The following is a 16873-nucleotide window of genomic DNA, read 5'->3' as shown; positions in this document are numbered from 1 at the left end:
TCTAACTGTTTTATGGTCTTAGACCTAATGTTTAGATCTTTGATCCATTTTGAATTAACTTTTGTATAGGGTGTGAGATATGGGTCTTCTTTCATTCTTTTGCATATGGATATCCAGTTCTCTAGGCACCATTTATTGAAGAGACTGTTCTGTCCCAGGTGAGTTGGCTTGACTGCCTTATCAAAGATCAAATGTCCATAGATGAGAGGGTCTATATCTGAGCACTCTATTTGATTCCATTTGTCGATATATCTATCTTTATGCCAGTACCATGCTGTTTTGACCACTGTGTCTTCATAATATGCCTTAAAGTCAGGCAGCGCGAGACCTCCAGCTTCGTTTTTTTTCCTCAAGATACCTTTAGCAATTCGGGGCACCCTGCCCTTCCAGATAAATTTGCTTATTGGTTTTTCTATTTCTGAAAAATAAGTTGTTGGGATTTTGATTGGTATTGCATTGAATCTGTAAATCAATTTAGGTAGAATTGACATCTTAACTATATTTAGTCTTCCAATCCATGAACACAGTATGCCCTTCCATCTATTTAGGTCTTCTGTGATTTCTTTTAACAGTTTTTTGTAGTTTTCTTTGTATGGGTCTTTTGTCTCTTTAGTTAAATTTATTCCTAAGTATTTTATTCTTTTAGTTGCAATTGTAAATGGAATTCATTTCTTGATTTCCCCCTCAGCTTGTTCATTGCTAGTGTATAGAAACATTACAGATTTTTGAATGTTGATCTTGTAACCTGCTACTTTGCTGTACTCATTTATTAGCTCTAGTAGTTTTGCTGTGGATTTTTCAGGGTTTTCGACGTATAGTATCATATCATCTGCAAACAGTGATAGTTTTACTTCTTCCTTTCCAATTTTGATTCCTGTATTTCTTTTTCTTGTCTAATTGCTCTGGCTAGAACCTCCACATGATGTTGAATAACAGTGGTGATAATGGACATCCTTGTCTTGTTCCTGATCTTAGGGGGAAAGTTTTCAATTTTTCCCCATTGAGGATGATATTAGCTGTGGGTTTTTCATATATTTCCTCTATCATTTTAAGGACGTTCCCTTGTATTCCTATCCTTTGAAGTGTTTTCAACAGGAAAGGATGTTGAATCTTGTCAAATGCCTTCTCTGCATCAATTGAGATGATCATGTGATTTTTCTGCTTTGATTTGTTGATATGGTGTATTACATTAATTGATTTTCTTATGTTGAACCATCCTTGCATACCTGGGATGAATCCTACTTGGCCATGATGTATAATTCTTATAATGTGTTGCTGGATTCGATTTGCTAGAATTTTGTTGAGGATTTTTGCATCTATATTCATTAGAGAGATTGGTCTGTAGTTTTCTTTTTTTGTAATATCTTTGCCTGGTTTTGGTATGAGGGTGATGTTGGCTTCATAGAACGAATTAGGTAACTTTCCCTCCACTTTGATTTTTTTGAAGAGTTTGAGGAGAGTTGGTACTAATTCTTTCTGGAATGTTTGGTAGAATTCACATGTGAAGCCGTCTGGTCCTGGACTTTTCTTTTTGGGAAGCTTTTGAATGACTGATTCAATTTCTTTACTTGTGATTGGTTTGTTGAGGTCATCTATGTCTTCTTGAGTCAAAGTTGGTTGTTCATGCCTTTCTAGGAAGTTGTCCATTTCATCTACATTGTTGTATTTATTAGCATAGAGTTGTTCATAGTATCCTGTTATTACCTCCTTTATTTCTGTGGGGTCAGTGGTTATGTCTCTTCTTCCATTTCTGATCCTATTTATTTGCATCCTCTCTCTTCTTCTTTTTGTCAGTCTTGCTAAGGGCCCATCAATCTTACTGATTTTCTCGTAGAACCAACTTCTGGTCTTATTGATTTTCTCTAGTTTTCACGTTCTCAATTTCATTTATTTCTGCTCTAATCTTTGTTATTTCTTTCCTTTTGCTTGCTTTGGGGTTAGTTTGCTGTTCTTTCTCCAGTTCTTCCAAGTGGACAGTTAATTCCTGAATTTTTACCCTTTCTTCTTTTTTGATATAGACATTTAGGGCAATAAATTTCCCTCTTAGCACTGCCTTTGCTGCATCCCATAGGTTCTGATATGTTGTGTTTTCATTTTCATTCACCTCGAGATATTTACTAATTTCTCTTGTAATTTCTTCTTGACCCACTCGTTGTTTAAGAGTGTGTTGTTGAGCCTCCACGTGTTTGTGAAATTTCTGGCACTCCACCTATTATTGATGTCCAACTTCATTCCTTTATGATCTGAGAACGTGTTGTGTATGATTTCAATCTTTTTAAATTTGTTGAGACTTGCTTTGTGACCCAGCATATGGTCTATCTTTGAGAATGATCCATGAGCACTTGAGAAAAAGGTGTATCCTGCTGTTGTGGGATGTAATGTCCTATAAATGTCTGTTAAGTCTAGCTCATTTATTGTAATATTCAAAATCTCTGTTTCTTTATTGATCTTCTGTCTAGATGTTCTGTCCATTGATGAGAGTGGGGAATTGAAGTCTCCAACTATTATGGTAGGTGTGTCTGTTTCCCTTTTCAGTATTTGCAGTGTATTCCTCACATATTTTGGGGCATTCTGATTCAGTGTGTAAATATTTATGATTGTTATGTCTTCTTGTTTAATTGTTCCTTTTATTATAGATAGTATCCTTCTTTGTCTCTTTTAACTGTTTTACATTTGAAGTCTAATTTGTTGGATATTGGTATAGCTACTCCTGCTCTTTTCTGGTTGTTATTTGCATGAAATATCTTTTCCCAACCTTTCACTTTGAACCTATGTTTATCTTTGGGTCTAAGATGTGTTTCCTATAGACAGCATATAGAAGGATCCTGTTTTTTAATCCATTCTGCCAGTCTATGTCTTTTGATTGGGGAATTCAGACCATTAACATTTGGTGTTATTACTGTTTGGGTAATACTTTCCTCTACCATTTTGCCTTTTGTATTATATATATCATATCTAATTTTCCTTCTTTCTACAGTCTTCTCCACACCTCTCTCTTCTGTCTTTTCATATCTGACTCTAGTGCTCCCTTTAGTATTTCTTGCAGAGCTGGTCTCTTGGTCAAAAATTCTCTCAGTGACTTTTTGTCTGAAAATATTTTAATTTCTCCCTCATTTTTGAAGGACAATTTTGCTGGATATAGGAGTCTCGGTTGGCAGTTTTTCTCTTTTAGTAATTTAAATATATCATCCCACTGTCTTCTTGCCTCCATGGTTTCTGCTGAGAAATCTACACATAGTCTTATTGGGTTTCCCTTGTATGTGATGGATTGTTTTTCTCTTGCTGCTTTCAAGATCCTCTCTTTCTCTTTGACCTCTTTCATTCTAACTAGTAAGTGTCTTGGAGAACGCTTATTTGGACCTATACTCTTTGGGGTGCGCTGCACTTCTTGGATCTGTAATTTTAGGTCTTTCGTAAGAGTTGGGAAATTTTCAGTGATAATTTCTTCCATTAGTTTTTCTCCTCCTTTTCCCTTCTCTTCTCCTTCTGGGACACCCACAACACATATATTTTTGCACTTCATATTATCATTCAATTCCCTGAGACCCTGCTCAAAATTTTCCGTCCTTTTCCCTATAGATTCTGTTTATTTTTGGATTTCAGATGTTCCATCCTCCAGTTCACTAATTCTAACCTCTGTCTCTTGCAATCTACCATTGTAGTTTCCATTGTTTTTTCATCTCTTCTACTGTATCTTTCCTTCCCATAAGCTCTGTGATTTGTTTTTTCAGACTTTCCATTTCTTCTTTTTGTTCATCCCTTGCCTTCTTCATGTCCTCCCTCAATTTATTGATTTGGTTTTTGAAGAGGTTTTCCATTTCTATTTGTATATTCAGAATTAGTTGTCTCAGCTCCTGTATCTCATTTGAACTATTGGTTTGTTCTTTTAACTCCATATCTTCAATTTTCCTGGTGTGATTTGTTATTTTTTGCTGGCGTCTGGGCATTTAATCAGATTTCCCTGAGTGTGAGACCCAGCAGGTTGAAAGACTTTCCTGTGAAGTCTCTGGGCTCTGGTTTTCTTATCCTGTGCAGTATGTGGTGCTTGTCTGTCTGCGGGTCCCACCAGCAAAAGATGTTGTGACTCCTTTAACTTTGGAAGGCTCTCCCTGCTGTGTGCGTTGTGGAGACAGAGGAAAGGTTGTAGGCTGGTTTTAATGGCTTCAAATTGCGAAGTCCTGGGATCTGAATTCCTTGAGAGAGGGATTCCACCTGAGATGCGTTTCACCCCTCCCGTGGGGAAGGTTCAGGTGGTAGAGAGCCCTGAAAGCAGCCTGTTTCTGCATTTGGGGCAGTTGCAACCTGTGTAATCCTGGCACTGAGCCCAGAGGCACCAAGCCTCCGTAGAAACAGCCGCAAAAGGCTCTGTTTCGCTCCCTTTCCTCTTTCTCAGTTAGCCCAATAGGCAACTTCCGCCTTGATCAGTTTCGCCTGAGCTGGGGGCCTGTTTTTAGTAGTCAGAATTTGTTTATTAATGCCACTATTGGTGTTTGGTTGGACTCAGTCCCTGCTACTGTTGGAGACTCTTTCCTTTCCCTTGGGGTAACCACCTGTGGGGGAGGGGCGCCAGCCACCGGCCACCGCGGCTTGGGGATCTCGCTGATCCGAGGCTCGCCGCCAGACCGGGAAGCCACCTGTGGGGGAGGGGCGCTGGTCACCAGCCGCCACGGCTTGGGGATCTCGCTGATCTGAGACTCGTAGCTGGTCCGGGAAGCCACCCGCGAGGGAGGGGTGCCGGCTGCTGCGGCTTGGGGAACTTGCCTCTCCGAGACTCTCAGCCAGCCCGGGAAGGATGGAGGGAGGGGCGCCGGCCGCCAACCGCCGTGGCCCGGGGAAGCGCGCGCCGCTTGGGGATCTCACCGCAGCAGAGTCTCGCAGTCGTTCCAACCAGTCCAGACTGTGGTACGCTGTGTGTCCGGTCTCTGTCGTGGCTCCAGGAGCTGTTCTGTTCTGTTTCTGGTTATTTAGTAGTTGTTCTGGAGGAGGAACTAAGATGCATGCACCTTACTAAGCTGCCATCTTGGCCCCTCTCAGTAGCCATGTTTCTTGATGATGATTGTATAATGATATAGCTTTCACAATGTGGTTGTGTGATTGTGCAAACCTTGTGTCTGATACTCCTTTTATCTACTTTGGTCAACAGATGAGTAGAACATATGGAATAAAAATAAGTAATGGGGGAGCAAATGTTAAAATAAAGTTAGTTTGAAATGTTAGTGATCAATGAAAGGGAGAGATAAGGGTATGGTATGTATAATTTTTTTCGATTTTCATTTTATTTTTCTGTTGTCTTTTTATTTCTTTTTCTGAATTGATGCATATGTTCTAAGAAATGATCATGATGATGAATATGCAACTATGTGATGATATTGTGCATTACTGAATATATATTTAAAACAGTATGATCATATATTAGGAATGTTTGTGTTTCTTTCTTGTAATTTTTTTAATTAATAAAAAAAATTTTTTAAGAACCCATGATGTTGTCCCGTTTCATAACCACTAGAATGCTTACTGTTTTTTTTTTTTTCAAGATTCACAAAACTCATTTATTAGGCAGCGATCTAATCTGGCAATGCAAAGCTTTTTGCATTGCAGAAAAATGATTAAAAAAAAAAACTTTTTTTTTTTACCCTCTCACCTCCAGAGAGTAACTAACTCAATATCACTCACAAGGAAAATTGAACTCAGATTAGACATATTTCTTTTTATCTATCTGTTTGTTCTTTCTATTTGCATAGAAAAAGTTTTTAGAGTTTCTTTTCCTGCAAAGTGGTGTTCTGATGATTGAGACATTTATATTAGCCTCAGAGGACTTTTGTTATTGTTGGAAATACAAACACAGATATGTGCTTTTTTTTCAATTAAATACAATTTATTTATTAAGCATCAAGATCCTATAAGATCTGATTCCTAGCTTCCTCTGTAATTTCAGACCAACCACACTGGCCTACTTGCTGTTTTTTTTTTTTTTTTTACATTTTTTATTGTGAAATATAACATATATACAAATATATATATATATACACAAAAAAGCAATAAATTTCAAAGTACATTATAACAGTAGTTATAGAACAGATTTCAAAATTTGGTATGAGTTACAATTCCATAATTTCAGGTTTTTCCTTCTTGCTTCTCTAAGGAATATCAATGTAAAGATTCAGGAATCATACTCATGTGTTAAATCCTAATTTCTCTGTTATAACTCCTTTTTCTCCTTTGATCCTTCTCCCAATCCTTAGGGTATTTGGACTATGCCTATTCTGACTTTTTCATGTTGGAAAGGGTGTTGACAATATGGGATGGGGGGGTGGAACTAGTTGATGTTCTTGAAAAGGCTGGATCCTCTGGGTTTCACAATTTATCTGGACTAGGAACCATCTGGAGGTTGTAGGATTCTGGAAAGTAATCTTAGTGCATGAAACTTTTGTAGACTCTCAGATAGAGCCCTAGGTGTTCTTTAGGGTTAACAGGAATGGTATAGATTGGTGTTTGGCAAACTGTGACAATTAGCAATATATAACTGAAGGTTGTGTAAGAGTAGAGAATGGCTACTATTTAAAAAGTGGAGATTAGAAGTTTGGAGAGGATGTAGAGAAATAGGAACACTCATTTATTGTTACCGGGGATGTAAAATGGTGCAACTATTGGAAAGATTGGCGATGTCTCAGAAAGTTAAGTATAGAATTACTATATGACTCAGCATTCCCACATCTTGGAACATGCACAAAAGATTTGATGGCAGGGACTTAAACACACATTTTCACACTGATATTCATGGCAGAATTATTCACAGCTGCGAAAAGATGGAAGCAACCCAAGTGTCTATCAACCAATGAGTGGATAAATAAAGTGTTGTCTCTATGTACACATTTAATAATAATGGAATATTATTCAGTTATAAAAAGGAATGGACTTCTGATACATGAGACAATATAGGTGAACTTGATGACATCATGTTGAGGGGAACAAGCCAGTCACAAAAGGAAAAATATTGTATGATCTCATTGATATGAAATAATTAAAATAAGCAAACTCATAATAGAGTCAGAATCTAGAATATAAACTATCAGAGGCCAGGGAGAGAGTAGAGAATGTGGAGTTAATGCTAAATTATACAGACTTTCTATCTGGTTGATTGTAAAGTTTTGGTAATGGATAGTGGTGATGGTAGCACAACATTGTGAACATAATTAACAATACTGAACTATATATTTCAACATGGTTAAGGGAGAAATTTTAGGTTGTGTATACATTACTAGAATACAATTTTAAGAAAAAAACTTAGGACTGTATGACAAGTGAACCCTATTATAAATGACCAACCAAAGTTGATAGTACAATTATAAAAATACTCTTTCGTGAATTGGAACAAATATACCACATTAATGCAAGGTGTTAATGATAGAGTAGTATAAGGGGAGGCTATACATTATGATTTTTCTGTAAACAACTTTTCTAATTAAAAAACTAATTAAAAACAGAGAAAACCTATGATAGAATTTTGGTTTATAAAAACCATACCTGGTATCAGAGTTTAGATAGAGTTTCACAGCCAGCCTTTTCCAGTGAGTATCACATTGTGAACATTTTTGTCATGCCTTCAGGAACATTATGTTAAATGGCTGATTAACCTCGCATTATAGAGTTGTGACAATTGACTTATTTAACATTTGGGTTGTTTTCAATTTTTAACCCTGAGTTTTTTAAGTTTGACTATGTTCTGCTGTAGGACGCTCATCCATACTTTCGTTATAGCAATTACGACTTTGCATTGTCATTGTTTACTCTCTGCCTTTCTTGGAGACGATGATCTCCTTGAGTTTTTCATCTCTGTAGCCCCAGGTCCTAGCAAAGTGCCTGTCACAGAGTAGGCACTCAATAAATATTTGGTGAATGAATAAATGAATGAGTTACAAGAGAGCAAAGTGAAGGCTGGCTATTAGCACAGTGTTATGAACACCTCTCATCTCTGATGAATACCTGAAGTGTGGATGAATGGGTCATACCAGCTTGGCAAGGAGGCAACAAGCTATGTGGGAAAGGACACAGTTTCAAGAGTTTGCCTCTCGGCTCCCATGCTTCCTAAGTTTTAAGAGCAAGTTACTCAATAAATCTGAGTCTCAGTTCCCTCTTTGTAAAATGGGAACATTAGTACTTATCTTACAGGATGTAACTGGAGTGTTTCTAATCTTCACAAATCTATCAATTAAGAATTAATCTCTCCTGTTTTTTTTCTGTAGCCTTGATTACCTGAGAATTTGTTAGGCAATTACATAGAGGTAGGAAAAAGAGAGAAATGCAAAAAGGAAAAAAAAAAGTTAAGCTAAGTTCTTGATCAGGGAAGGTCTAAGATTACAATGGAAAGAAACCAAAGGGCAGAGTCACTAAAGGGAGATAGGAGTTGGAATTGCTGCAGAAGATTCCCTTTTGCCAAGACAAATATATGTGTTAGTTTCACCTCTAATTTCTACAAATACTTTATTGTTTAATATTTTAAAAATCCACCTCTTGGGAAAGCCTTGATTCACCTGAGGAAATCTTATCTGGTGAAATGTTTTTGTATTTCAAGTTTAAATATCATAATAGAACAAGTGAAAATTTGCTCCCAGTTTATGCTGAAGAGTTGGCAGTGCCTCAAAAATATTAAGCTGTGAGCAAATTTTCGCTGATTTTATGATGACAATTATTGGGTTATTCAGACCTCTGTTTCTGTTAACCATTTCCTTCTGTGAATTCTATTTCATTACCAATTCCAACCCTACCTCAGGTTATATTTCAAGCTCTCTGAGGGATGATCTCTTTCCAGTTTGCCCTTCTCCCAAGACTCACCAGGCTCTCAATTTAAAGCTTAGGGTGTTTACTCCTCCTTGGCAAGCACTAGACTTAATTTTTTGTCTGCTAGCTCTTGAGACTGCTGAAAGCTCTGCTTAGCATTTTAGCCTCTGCTCTTATCCCTCCATAGTTCTTCCCACATACAGCTGCTGGGGTGATGTTTTTAAAGAGAAACTCAGACTGTGTCACTCCTGATTCACTTGAAATAAAAGGCAAGTTATTTCTGTAACTGACGCCCAGCTGGCAATGGTGCCAGCTGAGCCCCGATCCAGGTTCAGGGGTTCTTGCTGCTAGAACTTAGGCAAAGGAGAGGGCCAGTAGGAATAAGTAGTAAAAATAAGGGGTAGAGATGCCCTTCCCCTCTCTACGTGGGCTATGACTCCCAGGGGTGTGGGCCTTCCTGGCAACGTGGGACAGAAAACCTAGAATGAGCTGGGTCTCAGCACCAAGGGATTGAGAAAATTTTCTCAACCAAAAGGGGGAAGAGTGAAATGAAACAAAATAAAGTGTCAATGGCTGAGAGATTCCACACAGAGTCGAGAGGTTATTCTTACACATTAAATAGATATCACCTGTTTATTAGGGTGTAATGGAGAGGCTGGTGGGAACTGCCTGAAAATGTGGAGCTGTGCTCCGGTGGCCATGTTTCTTGAAGATGACTGTATGATAATATAGCTTTCGCAGTGAGGGACTATGTGATTGTGAGAGCCTTGTGTCTGATGCTCCTTTTGTCTACCTTATCGATGGATGAGTAAAACATATAAATTAAAAATAAATAAATAATAGGGGGAACAAATGTTAAAATAAATTGAGTAGATTGAAATGCTGGTCATCAGTGAAAGGGAGGGGTAAGGGGTATTGTATGTATGAATTTTTTTCTGTTTTCTTTTTATTTCTTTTTCTGAATTGATGCAGATGTTCTAAGAAATGATCATGATAATGAATATACAACTATGTGATGATAGTGTGTTATTGATTATATAACAAGAACGGAATGATCATATGATAAGAATGTTTGTTTGTGTGTGGTTATGTATCATAAATTAAAAAAAAAAAAGAAAAAAAAATAAGTGGTAAAGAGAGTACACATTAAAGAGGCTAATGTGGACGTGCCCAAGGGAGGGACATGCACTGAGTGGAGTAGGCTAGTTTGTTTTATAGGAAAGTTTTGCTGGTGGCAGGTTTCCATAGTAACCTTTGAATACTAGGTGTCACATACCTAAAATTTGTCTTTGGGCAGACGGTTAATAATTTCCATGACTCTATGCTTCCTATCACTAACTAAGAATTTGTTTTTGGGCCCAGAATTTTACAAGTTTTTATGGGTTGGAGAAGTTTCAATGGTTCTGGATGGTTTTAGGGCTTTAGGGGAAATTTTTGTTCCAGGAAGTTTGTAGCTGAAGTTTGCAGTTTGCATTATTCCTTTGGAGTAAGATAAGAAACAAGGGCCTTGTAGTTGTCTGTTAACTCTTTTAGAGCTTAATAGGAATCCGGGGCCTTGCAGTTGTCCTCTTTTATCCTGCTTCACTCTGACGTGTCTGCTCTCCACCACTACATCTATCTGTTGTCTTGTCTCTTGACTATTCTAAGCTAGATCCTACCGCAGAGCCTATGTCCTTGGTCTCTTTTCTGCTCAGAATGCTTTCTCAAGTCCTTCTGACTCTCTGTTTCTCACCATTTCCATCTTGTCAGAGAGGTTCTTCCTGTCCACTCTAGATCAAGAAATCCCTTTGCTTCTTACTCTGTCAACCTTCCTTATAGCACCCATTAGTGCTGTGTAAGTAGTGCTAAGTAAGGTAATTAGTAGTCTGAATGACCTTACTGTTTTCTTTTTAAGTCGTTCTCTGCCTACTGGAGTGTATGCCTCTGAAGGTAGAGTCCCTGTTTTGTTCACTGTGCTATCTCCTCCCCTTAGAACAGTGCCTAGGCTCAGCTAGATAGAAGGCTCTCAAGAATTTATTTGTTCACTGATTGACAACCTCAAAGCCCATTATGAACAGTTAATATGGAACCAGTCTTACCCCTTGAGCATACAGTTCCATAGGAGGAACAAAAAGGAAAAAAGCACAAAAACTCTTCTTCGCCATGTTTTCCCTTGACCTTGTTTTCAACAAGAAATACTTCCTCTGACAGTCTCCAAAACTAACAAGAAAAAACCCCAGTGACTGTACACGGTCAAGGGCAGCCTTATTTGGTAGCCAACCCTTCCCACAACATGCCCAGCCCATACCTTTTTTCTCAACATTAGAGATAAATATAGGTATCTCAATAAGGATAGTGCTTCCCCTTATGAATAAACCATCTCTCCCAAGCTGAGGGAGAAACAAGGTCACTACCTAGCATTTACAAGGCTCTTAATGTTTACACAGTACTTTGTTCTATTTTATGGAAGGTGGCAAGGTCTAGAGCAAACACACACATGTAGATACAAACCTTGAGTTTGAAAACCTTGGATTTATTCCCAGGCTTGCTGCTGACTTACCTGATTTTTATAAAGGTCATTTGGTTTATCTGTGCACATAGAGTAAAGCTTGTTCTTGCTTTACTACTGTGATGATTCAAAACTAAATGCGACAATTTGTGAGATGTCGAAGATACTTACAATAGCAGAATGTACTTTTATTCCATAGTACAGTGTCACTAACAGTAGTGATACTGTCTATAGAAGAGAAAACCATGGCAAACATAATTTAATTTCAATCTGGTGGCCTCACCAAGTTTGCTAGGTAATTTCTATTGTATTCTACAAGTAATTTCTAAAATAAATTCCGTAGTAATTTCTCTTGCATTTCTCAAGAAGGCTGTGGCAGTAAATAAGGCCTCCTTAATGTCAGAAGGGCTTCTGAGCTCCAGATTTCCATTATTGCATTGTCAGCTGTCCAGACTCAAATATTTAGATGTAATCTTGACTCATCCTTCTACCTGAACAAGACCTGCTCACTAATTTTTCTTTTTTAAAAAAATATTTTTATTAATAAAACAACATGCAAACACACAAACATTCTTAACATAGAAACATTCCATATATAGTATACAATCAGTGGCTCACAACATCATCACATAGTTGTGTATTCATCACCATGATAATTTTTTTTGAACATTTACATTACTCCAGAAAAAGAAGTAGAAAAGAAAAAAGAAAAACTCATACGTGCAATATCCATCACCCATCCCTCTCATTGACCAGTATTTCCATCCACCCAATTTATTCTAACCTTTGTTCCCCCTATTGTTTATTTTATCCATATTTTTTACTCATCTGTCCATACCCTAGTTAAAAGGAGTTATCAGACACAAGATTTTCACAATCACATTGCAAAAGCTATATCATTATACAATCATCTTCAAGAAACAAGGTTACTGGAACACAGCTCTACAGTTCAGGTACTTCCCCTCCAGCCACTATCATACACCATAAACTAAAAAGGGGATATCTATATAATGTGTAAGAATGACCTCCAGGATTACCTCTTGACCCTGTTTGAAATTTCTCAGCCACAGACACTTTATTTTGTCTCATTTCTCTCTTCCCCCTTTTAGTCAATCCCTTAATGCAGGGTCCTGTCTCATTTTGGATTTCTGTCTCACGTTGCCAGGGAGGTTTACACCCCTGGGAGTCAATGTCCCACATAAAGGGGGAGGGTAGTGAGTTCACTTGCTGTGTCAGCTTAGAGAGACCACATCTGAGCAACAAAAGAGGTTCTCTGGGGTGACTCTTAGGCCTAATTTTAAATAGGTTTAGCCTACCTTTTGCAGGAATAAGTTTCATAGGTGCGACCCCCAAGATCAAGGGCTTGGCCTATTGATTTGGTTGTCCCCACTGCTTGCTAGAACATCAGAAATTCTCCAGATGGAGAAGTTGAATATTGCCACCTTTCTCCCCATTCCCCCCAAGGGGATTTTGAAAATACTACTTTATTCACTGTCCAAATCTCTTTGGGACTTATCGGGGCATCACACTAACCTGGATAAACCAACAAAATCTCATGCCCTATTCAAGATTCTATGTACTTATGGTATTAACTAAACTGACAATACAACTTAAACTAGGAAATGCACTACCCAAAATAATTTTGCACCAAATAAACACTTCTTCTTTTAGTCTCACACAAAAACTTGAAGTTTTACAGCATGGATGTTATCATCCTTTACCCAGTCTTCTAATATACCTTAGTCCTATTCAGATCAATTTCATTCATGTCTTTATTCAATGTCTGATCACTTTTTCAACTTTTAAAACAGTTCCTGTTTGGTGTAGTGCTGACTTTCATAGCTTTAGAGCTCTAATGCTGAGTCTCAGAGTTTCCCAAAGTTTCTGGAAAGACCATGTTATACACAAACAGCTCAGTGTCTCAATTTAGAATTAACAGTTATACCTCCTGAATATAACTGTTAGAATTGACAGAGATGTACCTCTCTCTGCATTCTCTCTAGAACTGTTTCTCTCTGTTCACTTTTAAAGTTTTATTCACACATCATACAATCCAGCCTAATTGAGTAGACGTGCCTTTACTGCGATACTGTATCTGAAGACATTTCCTTTTCTTCCACACTGAATCCATATGCCTTTCCAAATCCCCCCTGCCTGTTGTCATTCAGTTTTGGCATAATGCCTTTGTTACATTCAGTGGAACCATATTACAGTGTTATTGATTACACTAGACCCTAGCTTACATTGATTGTACTTTTTCCCATATACTATTTTCAACACCCTGCAATACTGATATTCATTGTTCTCCCTCATGCAAAAAAATTTTTTAATTTGTATATTTAATCACCATCATTGTACACTCTAGGCTTTCCTACATTATACCATGTCAGTCTTTATTCTCTATCTTTCCTTCTGATTTCATATGTGCCTCCAGCCCTTCTTCCTCTATCATACTCACATTCAGCTTCATTCAGTGTCCTAATGTTATTATGCCATAATAAGGTAATATTGTGCTATCCATTTCTGAATTTTTACAAATCAGTCCTGTTGCACAATCTATATTCCCTCAGCACCGATTGCCTAATGTCTATTCTATTTCCATCTCCTGATAACCTGTGTTCTAAATTTCAATTCTCCAAGTTCATTCATTAATGTTAGTTCATATCAGTGAGACCTTACAGTATTTGTCCTTTTGTTTCTGGCTAATCTCACTCAGCATAATGTCCTCAAGGTCCATCCACATTGTTACAGGCTTCACCACTTTATTCTGTCTTACATCTGTGTAATATTCCATTGTGTGTGTATACCACAGCTTGTTTAGCCATTCATCCATTGATGGACATTTGGGCTATTTCCTTCCCTTGGCAGTTGTAAATAATACTGCTATTAACATTGGTATGCAAATATCCATTTGTGTCCTTGACCTCACGTCTTCTGAAGAGCTACCTAGCAGTGGTATTGCTGGATCATATAGCGATTCTATACTTAGCTTTCTGAAGAACTTCAAGACTGCCTTCCACAGTGGTTGTACAATTTTACATTCCCACCAGTGGTGGATAAGTGTACCTGTTTTTTTTTTTTCCCAATGTCCATGTCTTCAGTTTTCTGTTCCAGTCTCAAGTAACTGCTTTTGTCAGTAATCAAATCAGTGCTGTAATGGCATACAAACAGATAGACCAACAGAATAGCATTGAAGGGGCTAAGATAGTGGTGTAGTGAGGTATGGAATTTAGTTAGTCTGCCAGGGAAGCTAGCAAATCACCAGGAACTGTATGGACAAATGTTGGGGGGACATCAGTGACCCATCACACACCATTCGTAATGGGTGGAACAGCAGAGATCCCACACTGTAGGTCTATAATTCTCCCAGGCCGCAGAGGCCGGTGTCCTTCCCCCATGGGCATGGGAGGCTGGTTCCCAGTCCTTTTAGAATGGTATGAGAAATGCACATAATCCCAGAATTTCAGAGGCTTTCCTGTTCAATCTCTGTAGATGGTGATACATGGAATCTATGACCACCCCTGGACTGCAGTCCTGGCCATTTTCTCCCCATCTCCTTCCTTGTTCCATAGAGCAGACGTGAACTCAATCCACTCTGCTCTGCCATGTTCCTGGAAGTCCTAAATAAGTGTTCTTAATACACTACTTGGTGTGCTCTTCCCCTGTTCTAAAATTTCTATGGCTCCCCATTGCTTAAAGGATAAATCCCAAACTTCTTAGGGTCAACCGTAATCTGGAATTAGAGTGCTTTTCTTACTTTATCATTTCCTATTCCCTCATCTTGGACACCTTTCTACCTTTAACACACCTTGCTATACTCAGGTTCACATTTTCCCTGTCTTCTCAATAGCTTCTCTCAACTCCATCAGGATGATATCAGTCCAATCTATCTTTTAATAAATCCAACCCAAAACAACCTCTTCCCAGGCTCAACTTTCAAAGCACCTACATTCCTATAATTCCTTTGACAGTCAATCATAGACTGATTCTAGTGTGTGTTTGTGTGTCTTTTCTCCCCAGTGAGTTTATATCTCTTTAAAAGGAGATATGGTATCTTATACAGTATTTAATCAATTCTGAGATCAATTCTACGACACATCTATTTTTCACAATCGATTTTCAAATTGGAATACAACTTAAAATCAATTATGTGTCACAGTTTAATTGGCAGGGCTTTTCTTTCTTGGCAGTAAATAAAATAGTGGTATGCCATACAATCAATGATGCCTCAAATTTGATGAAAGACAACACGTCTTGAAATCCCCTTCAGCTCCTAGCACAGGTCTTTCACTTGTAAGGTGATTTTTCAAGTCTTATTGATTATTTGATGATCTGATATACCTTCAGATGAGCCAGCACAGAAGCAGTCTTTGGATGCAAGAGTCCATGCCATAGCCATTGTACTTCCAATTGGAGAAGCAAATTAAAGAATGAGAGGAACAGGCATGCGGGGCTGTGGTTGCTCCTTCAGCCCCAGCATCTATATTACAGCCCCTGGACCTGCTATGGAGAAAGGTTGCCAAAGAAGGAATTTGGACAGCCTTGATAGAAGAGGGCTGTATCCCAGAAGGTAGGACCACAGATATAATGCAGCTAAGGAGGCTATGAGGCAAAGCCTCTAAAAATGACACCTGGGAAATAGGTTTCAAAGTAACCTAGATTCAGATTAGTCCAGGAAAGCCAGAGGGGTATGTTAGCAAAATACAACATTTTACTGCATGCATGTGTCAATGAAATTCTACTTATAGTGGTGATCATTATCAAAGGAGGCTGTGTCAGCACCATGCCATAGGCTTGGGCCATTCTAATAAATAAAAGGCTGTTAAATGGATTTCTGCTATCATAAATGGGAACTAAAGGATAAAGCTTTGGGATAGAAACAAGTTTAAAAAGGAAATGTCACCTGATGGAAGGATGCTGAATTGGACTTTAATAACATCTGACCACTGATCATTCTAGTGGAAGAATGTTCTTTTGTCCCTTTAGGGATTCCCTGAGCTTCTTGTTCCAGTGCAGCTTTCCTAGTTAAATGAGTTCCTAAACAGAACTGTAAATTGTGCTTCTGTGGTCAGTTGAGCAACTCTTTCAACAATAACAGCTTTCATTTTTATTGTACTTCATAATTTACAGATTATTTTCACATGTATTGTTTTCTTTTGAATCGTAAAACAACACTATGTGGTAAGATTTTCTTAGTCTCATTTTTCAGACTTTCAGGCTCAGAAAGAAGGAAGAGAAGAAGAGCAACTATTGTTTATTTAACACTCAAAAAGCTGGACATATTACAAACTGCATTTCATTTCATTTTCCCAGGAAGCTATTTTGATGCTAGATTTTGAACTTGCTTGATGGAACTAGGGCCCCTATTCTGGTCTTCAGATTCCAAGTTCTTTGTTCTCACCATTAACATAATAGGCTACATGCATTTGAAATAGGGACAAAAGAAATACAGAAAAACACAAGACATGATAGCCGGCTGGTGGGCATCATCCTTCAGATCCAGTGGCTCTCTGTGGATTCCTCGTGATATCTGTGACAAAAAAATAGGTTGATCCCATCTACCTCGGTGTACCACACAGCCTTTCCTTCTCTTGAGGCCTCCCTGGC

General features: G+C 38.2%; 1 protein-coding gene across 17 annotated transcripts in view; it reads left to right on the top strand.

The window, feature by feature from the left end:
- The window catches only part of PRKAG2 (protein kinase AMP-activated non-catalytic subunit gamma 2), a 614065-nt gene that overhangs the window by 66936 nt on the left and 530256 nt on the right, over positions 1-16873 (top strand). The window contains exon 4 of one of the 17 annotated variants that reach the window (XR_013171097.1): positions 15614-15632. The exons of 15 other annotated variants lie outside the window; for them this stretch is intronic. The gene's annotated coding sequence lies outside the window, so the exon portion shown is untranslated. Of the gene's footprint in view, positions 1-2459; positions 2479-15613; positions 15633-16873 lie in introns of those variants that run through there. One more of the 17 variants, XR_013171093.1, reaches the window with a different exon arrangement.

The sequence above is a fragment of the Tamandua tetradactyla genome, chromosome 1 (genome assembly GCF_023851605.1).
Source record: "Tamandua tetradactyla isolate mTamTet1 chromosome 1, mTamTet1.pri, whole genome shotgun sequence".
NCBI lineage: Eukaryota > Metazoa > Chordata > Mammalia > Pilosa > Myrmecophagidae > Tamandua > Tamandua tetradactyla.
The sequence above is the reverse complement of the archived record's forward strand: the minus strand, read 5'-3'. Positions and strand labels throughout refer to the sequence as shown.